Here is a 6,218-nt window from a genome sequence, read left to right as displayed (position 1 = left end):
ACACCTGATGCCTATACGGCGGCTCCTCAAAATAAAGAAAGGTTGCCGTACGTGTCACGTGTGTCTTTAGCAGTCTCAAGATTTAAAAAAAAAGTGGTTGTGCATTAAGATGTGACTGCCTACAAATTTGCCATTTAAACAACCTGCCTTCAAGGCACTAATAAAAAGGTTAATTAATGATTTTTAATTGGTATTCTGAGGCTGACGTTATTAGCGGCAAAATATGTCCACCTCACCTAGCAATTTGTCTGTGAAAACGCCACGATTGATGCGCCCATTACCTTCTCTAAAAATCCGTATCATCTAAAAAGAACTGTAAAATGTACAATCGTGTTTATGCGGAGAGTGCATATATAAATCTGCATATCTTGTTTATGAGGGATTATTTGCGCACGCGTTTCTTGCATATACAAAGTCTTCCTACACCAAGCGGTCAAACACTTCGATTTTTTTTTCTCGTTAATAAATATTCCTTTATGGGGGGTCACGTCGGGTACGTCCCGGCATCCCCTCCTCCGGTGGTGTACGTCTTATTGTGCTAAACGTAAGCTGCGAGAGAATTAGCTAAAGATCAGATAAGCTTTCGCAAGAGCATTTCAGGTTTCTGAAACCGGCGATTTCTCTTCTCAGGCATGGAAACAATACACAGGGACGGGCTGAAAACACATAAGTACTGTCGGCTTTTTATTATGGAGATAACACGAATGATGCTTCGCTTCACTTTGCCATCTATGTGACGGACTAACGGTACTTCATATACACATGTAGGACAAGTACTTTCAGACGACTGAATGAGCATACGGTAGTGAAGTCTGGATCGCAGCGGGCATATATTATACTCGTGCATATTGACCAACTTTCAACTCTTGAACAGTACATACAGCTTGCAGCCCCTAGCGGTCATCTGGCTTCGTGGAATAACGCGGCACACGCGGTGGCGTCGTCGAATTGGTGCATGTAATGCGAGTCCAGACGTGGCCTCAGTGCTACGTGGCATCATTCACGGCGGTCGTGTTCGCGACGTCGGCGGCTCCACTTACAACGTCGGCAAGCGGCTGCTGATGGTTGAGGGCCTTGACTATGGCCTCTAGATTGACCATCGACGAAGAGGAGGGCGGCAGCGACCTCATGTCTTCGAGGACCATTCGCGTGAGCATGAGCGCGACAGCCGAGCCGACCGTGAGCAGAACGAGCAGGAAGCAGATGAGCGCCCTGAGGTCCTTCTTCGCGCGGTTCCGCTGCAGAGTTCGCAACACCTGCGAGATGCTGGTACCAGCTGGCTGACGCACTTGGGACGTCCAGGGGTTCTCGTACGGAGGAGGCGGGGACGCAGTCTCCATTTCGCTTCTTCTTTTGCTTTCTTCATTTGCGTGCAAGTAGCGGCCGAGCTCCAGCCACTTCGTTGTGAAACGGCGAGTCCTGACTGATGCACGCCTGTCACACGGTGCAGTTTAAATCAGAATTCTCGACCATGCTTGTCTCCCGACCTCAGCGTATAGGCAAAGGAGCCAATCGCGGTCGAGAAATTCAATTCCCATCGTACTCGATCGAGATTGGAAGTGCCCTGTACATGCGACTGATCTTATTTCTTTTTTGTCATTGCAAAGTTGTGCATATCCATTGACCCAAGTTGGCGTCTCAGAGGTTCATTGAATATTAGCGAAGAGTATTCACTGGAGAGTACACACACTGGTGCATACCCAGCGACCCTAGACCGCGACACATCCCAGGTGGCGCATATCCACCAAGTTTGCGTCAAAGAGGCTCATTGAAGGGCGGCATATACTCAGTGGCACGTGTTGGTCTGATGCAAAGTTTGAGATCGGGCTAGGTGGTGCTTTACCCATTATACCATGAACTACCTAGTGACCCAAGCTGGCGTGAGCGGACATACCACAACCTTGGCGAAGTTCCTCAAGAATGCTAATCGTATTAGAAGCATTTCAATACGATTAGCCTTCTTTAGGAAATTCACGCACTTTCCGGTGATTATCTGTCTGCCTGTTGGATTGTGACCGGTGTGTCTGCCTGTCGGATTATGAGCCCTTTGGGCGCAAACTTAATTGGGTCACTGATTATGTGCCACCCTTCTATGAAGCTTTTTGATGTCAACTTGGTTCAGTGGGTATATGCGGCTTTTCAATGCAAAGAATCATTTAAAGCTTTTCCAGTGCTGGGCGGGATCAAATCAGCGTCCTAGACCAGGTGTACTTTTAAAGCGAAGCTTTCTTTGCCTCTTGCTTAGAATTTTGCGCTGCTGCTGCTTTCTTGCACGCCGCGTCGGGGGGTGGTTCAAAGCGTGTATATACGATACATGGCAGGAGTGTGGCAGAGATGAAAGTCGGCGCGAGAAACTCGTTTGGACCGCACCATCGCTTGGCATGTGCACAATGCCCTCTGGAACTCCCTGGGTGTCGCCTTTTAGCCTCTTGACAGCTGTAATTATCCGTGACACCCGTCAAAAGCACTGCGGAAACAGCAACGCCTACCTTTCGACCAACGTGCAAGTCAAGAGGGGACGCAGATAGAAGCGGGAGACGAGGCAGGCGACGTCAACGATGTTTCGTAGAGGAGGGCCACAGTGCCCTCTGAAACACCCTAGGGGAGGCTACGATGCCTTCTGAAGCTCCCTGGGGTACCCTGGGGGACGCAACAATCTCCTCTGGGCGCCGTAAGCAAACGTGACATCCGCAGAAGCATTGCAGGAGCTTCCGCGCTTGCCTCCGTGCTCGTGCGCTCCGGCAACGACTGTCCAGGGAGGAGGTAGGGAGAGTGTTAGAGAGGGAGTAGAGAGAGAGGAGGCAGGGAGTGGGTACAGCCAGATCCTGTACCGACGCAGTGAGGAGACGGGTGATTAAGCTTACCCCTCTCGCGCTCGTGTCAGTTCACCTAACATGACACGGGATCAAGAATCGTCTCAGAAAGCAATGCTCATTTGGGCTCTCTTCAGTAAAGGAAAGAGTGAATGAATGACACGTGGCTCTTCACATTCCAGCTTTTAAGTGTCACGCAATTTTCACGCGAAGAGGCAAGGTGCTGCTTTGCATGTAGTTCAATAGCTAGTGCACGAACTTTGAACTATTCACGATTTATAGACAATACCATTTTCGCCGCATCGCCCCATGACACGGACGAAAACAGCGAAGTGCATGGGGAGTAACTGTTGTCGTTCGTCCTTCCGTTACTCTCTTTCCGACCAGTGACTAAATACTTACTTTCTGAAATTTGCACATGGCACGCACATTCATGCAGTTAGTCCTTTGAGGGACGAAAGCGCCTTTTTTAAGACTAACGGCCCAGTTACTCCCGTTTTCCCCTGGATTCTTCTTAGAGTGTATGTTCTACGAGGACAAACGCAAGTGGTGCAGGCAAGGTAACATTTAACATCATGTCAAGAATGTCGTATGCCGTCAGCATCATCAGTTACTTTCGTATTTCAATCACTAAAACGACGTTCTCTTTAAACAGTAAGTGTAACAGTACATCTTTTTACTCCAAGTCTGACGGGGCGTATTTCAAAACCGGTACCATCCTCAGAATTCGTTCTAAGCATTGCAAACTCACTAGCTACGATTCGTACTTTGAAATATGTGCTGTAAGTTAATCAATCATGCAATTAATTAGTGTTACGTTAATTATTAAATTAACCGTTCTGATTTCTCGTAGAAGTATAATGGCCGCCCCTCATCGAGTAATTTAGCTCAGGGATTAGAACTGTGCTATCCGCAACAGGTATTCTTTCATTCTTATTTTGATGCAGCTAAAAAAGAAAAGAAAAAACACCCTATATATATACTGCCGGGGTGCTTCTTATACTGTGATCGGCTTCCGTCCACAGCTTAATTGCGGATGGATCGATCGCAATCGATCCCGTACGCCGCGTGACTCATCACACAGGGCAAGGGGCATTACAATATGGGATAGAACTCGCAGGCAAAATGCTACAGCTTACACACCGTAATCTGAACACGAGGTCGCAGGTTCGGCTCTCCGGCCGCTGCTGTGCCGCAACATGCCGATAGAAGAGGAATAAGAAGAAAGAAAAAAAACGTCTATGTCCGAACTTTGGGTCAACATTAAAGACAAGGTGAAATTTAGTTCGTAGCCTTCCATCATGGCGTCAGGAAAGGCCACCGTATACACACTGTTAACTATATACAGTGTGTATGCACGCAATGCGGCGTGCTAACGTGCTTATAGCGCAAGCAGATATATGTTGTTGACCTTATTCTTTAGGGCTATACGGATACGTAGGCCAATCGCCTCTGCGTTTTTTTTTTTTTGAGCACCGAATTCGTGAGAAATTTAGAATTTGTCGCTGCGCTTTATAGGGTGCGAAAGAATACGGGCGCGAAATCTGACGTCATCTGCGGCGAAATTCTCGCTTCATAACGAATCCCACGATTCGAAAACTGAGCTCAGTGCTCCGTGGCCAAAGTGCATTATATCCATTCACAAACAATAAGGGGTGAATAAATCAATAACACCAGTAAAATATGGTGTAGTGGCATACCTTGCGCGCCAACAAGCTGAATAGATTGGTGGATATCCTTTTTAAAACAAACGACAAGACCATTATTTTCTGAGCACAAGATAAAGAACTGTACTGTTTTGTGCATACTAAATAGAAAACGCCAAAGATGTGGACTTTTTTTTTTCCTTTTATATAAAGCGCGCATATGCGGCGTTAGCGTATTATATAATATAACGTACTAACTCTGCGGCTCATATATGCTGCGAAACTCGGAAAAAACAAAAGAAGAAAGGTTAACGGAATGGTCTCACATACGAGTTTGCGAACATTCAAAATTTAGAGCACCAACGAGAGCGGTATTTCTTATTTAATTCTCTTTCTATTCGAGAGTTCATTATACGAAATTGTGGAATGTTCGTGTTGGTTCGGATACATGAGGGACGCCAAATTACCGCTTATTGGAGTCACAAGGGAGGCGGACCAGTGCGGGTGAACAGTGCATGTTCCGATCGAATGATTGTCCCCCAGACGTGTCGCGCGGTTGTCTTGTCGCGCAGAGGCGCACGCCCTTGAGCTAACGTGCGCACGCAGGGCAGATAACCAGTGCCCCGCAGCCTACGCGAATTCGTTGTCTCGACCTAAACAAAGCAACGTATTATCCGGCCAGCCTCAGCACGTTTGCTGCACCCCTTTGAACGACGTGCAGTGCTGTGGTATCGCATGCACTTCGTCCGCTCCACCGACGAACACAGAACGCTCGGTCGTTGTAATGGTGGGCCGGATAGGCGAAAGCAGTTGCATGCTCTTTTACAAGCTCGTCTGAGGCGGTTTGCACGAACATTAATAACCAAAATAATGACGAATTGTAGAACGCGTTCTAGTGCGGACTAGAAGTTGTAGAGGGAACATTTAAGATTCGTTATCATGCTCGTGAAAGCATGATACGTTCGTGAAAGCCGCCCCTGGAGTCCAGTTGCGAACGGCATTATATGTACAGAAGGGTCCGCTGTTAAAAGGGAACGCTTGAGTGCAGAGCATGTCCGGATTTTTCCGCTCTCGCAAGATTGCAATCCCCTAGATTTGCAGCAGATGACTTGTGGTCTCTGACTCCTCTCGACACACTGTACAGTGGACTGACATTGGCTCCGCAGTCACTTGAAGCTATAGGGCGCCAGCAAAATGAGAGGTGCACGTCTGAGTTGTTCCCTTTGGCAGTGGATCGCATTGTATACTTATTTATTTATTTATACTGCAGCCCAACTGGGCTATCGCAGGAGCGTACATTGGATATAACATAAAGCATTGTTTTTTTTTTTGCGCAAATCAACTTCAACACCGTAGAAATAATGATTGTTTCAAAATCAAAGATACAGCGGGTGATAAACAATGCATGAATCAATTAATTTATTTTTTAAAAATGCCTCCAAAGGCAACTGCGGTATGTATGAAACGGATTATGTAATTAGGCGGAATGCAAAAAAAAAAAAAAAAAGTTTCGCCAAGCGACGGCAAACATTACGATTGGTTCTGTCCGCCTACATAGCATTTGCATATTTTTACTGTTTGGCTCAAGTTACGTGGGACACCCAGTACATTAACGCCTAATTTTTGTAAGCAAGGGTGGTCCAATCCTGCCTTTCCATTTCCGCCTTCCCCTCGTACTATTTGCATGCTGGGCCGGGTGCCCCCCTGACTGAGTCCTGCCCCTACCAAACGCCGATACTCCATCAGAACAAAGGTCTGG

Source organism: Dermacentor andersoni, chromosome 6 (assembly GCF_023375885.2).
Source record: "Dermacentor andersoni chromosome 6, qqDerAnde1_hic_scaffold, whole genome shotgun sequence".
NCBI lineage: Eukaryota > Metazoa > Arthropoda > Arachnida > Ixodida > Ixodidae > Dermacentor > Dermacentor andersoni.
This window is presented reverse-complemented; position numbering follows the sequence as displayed.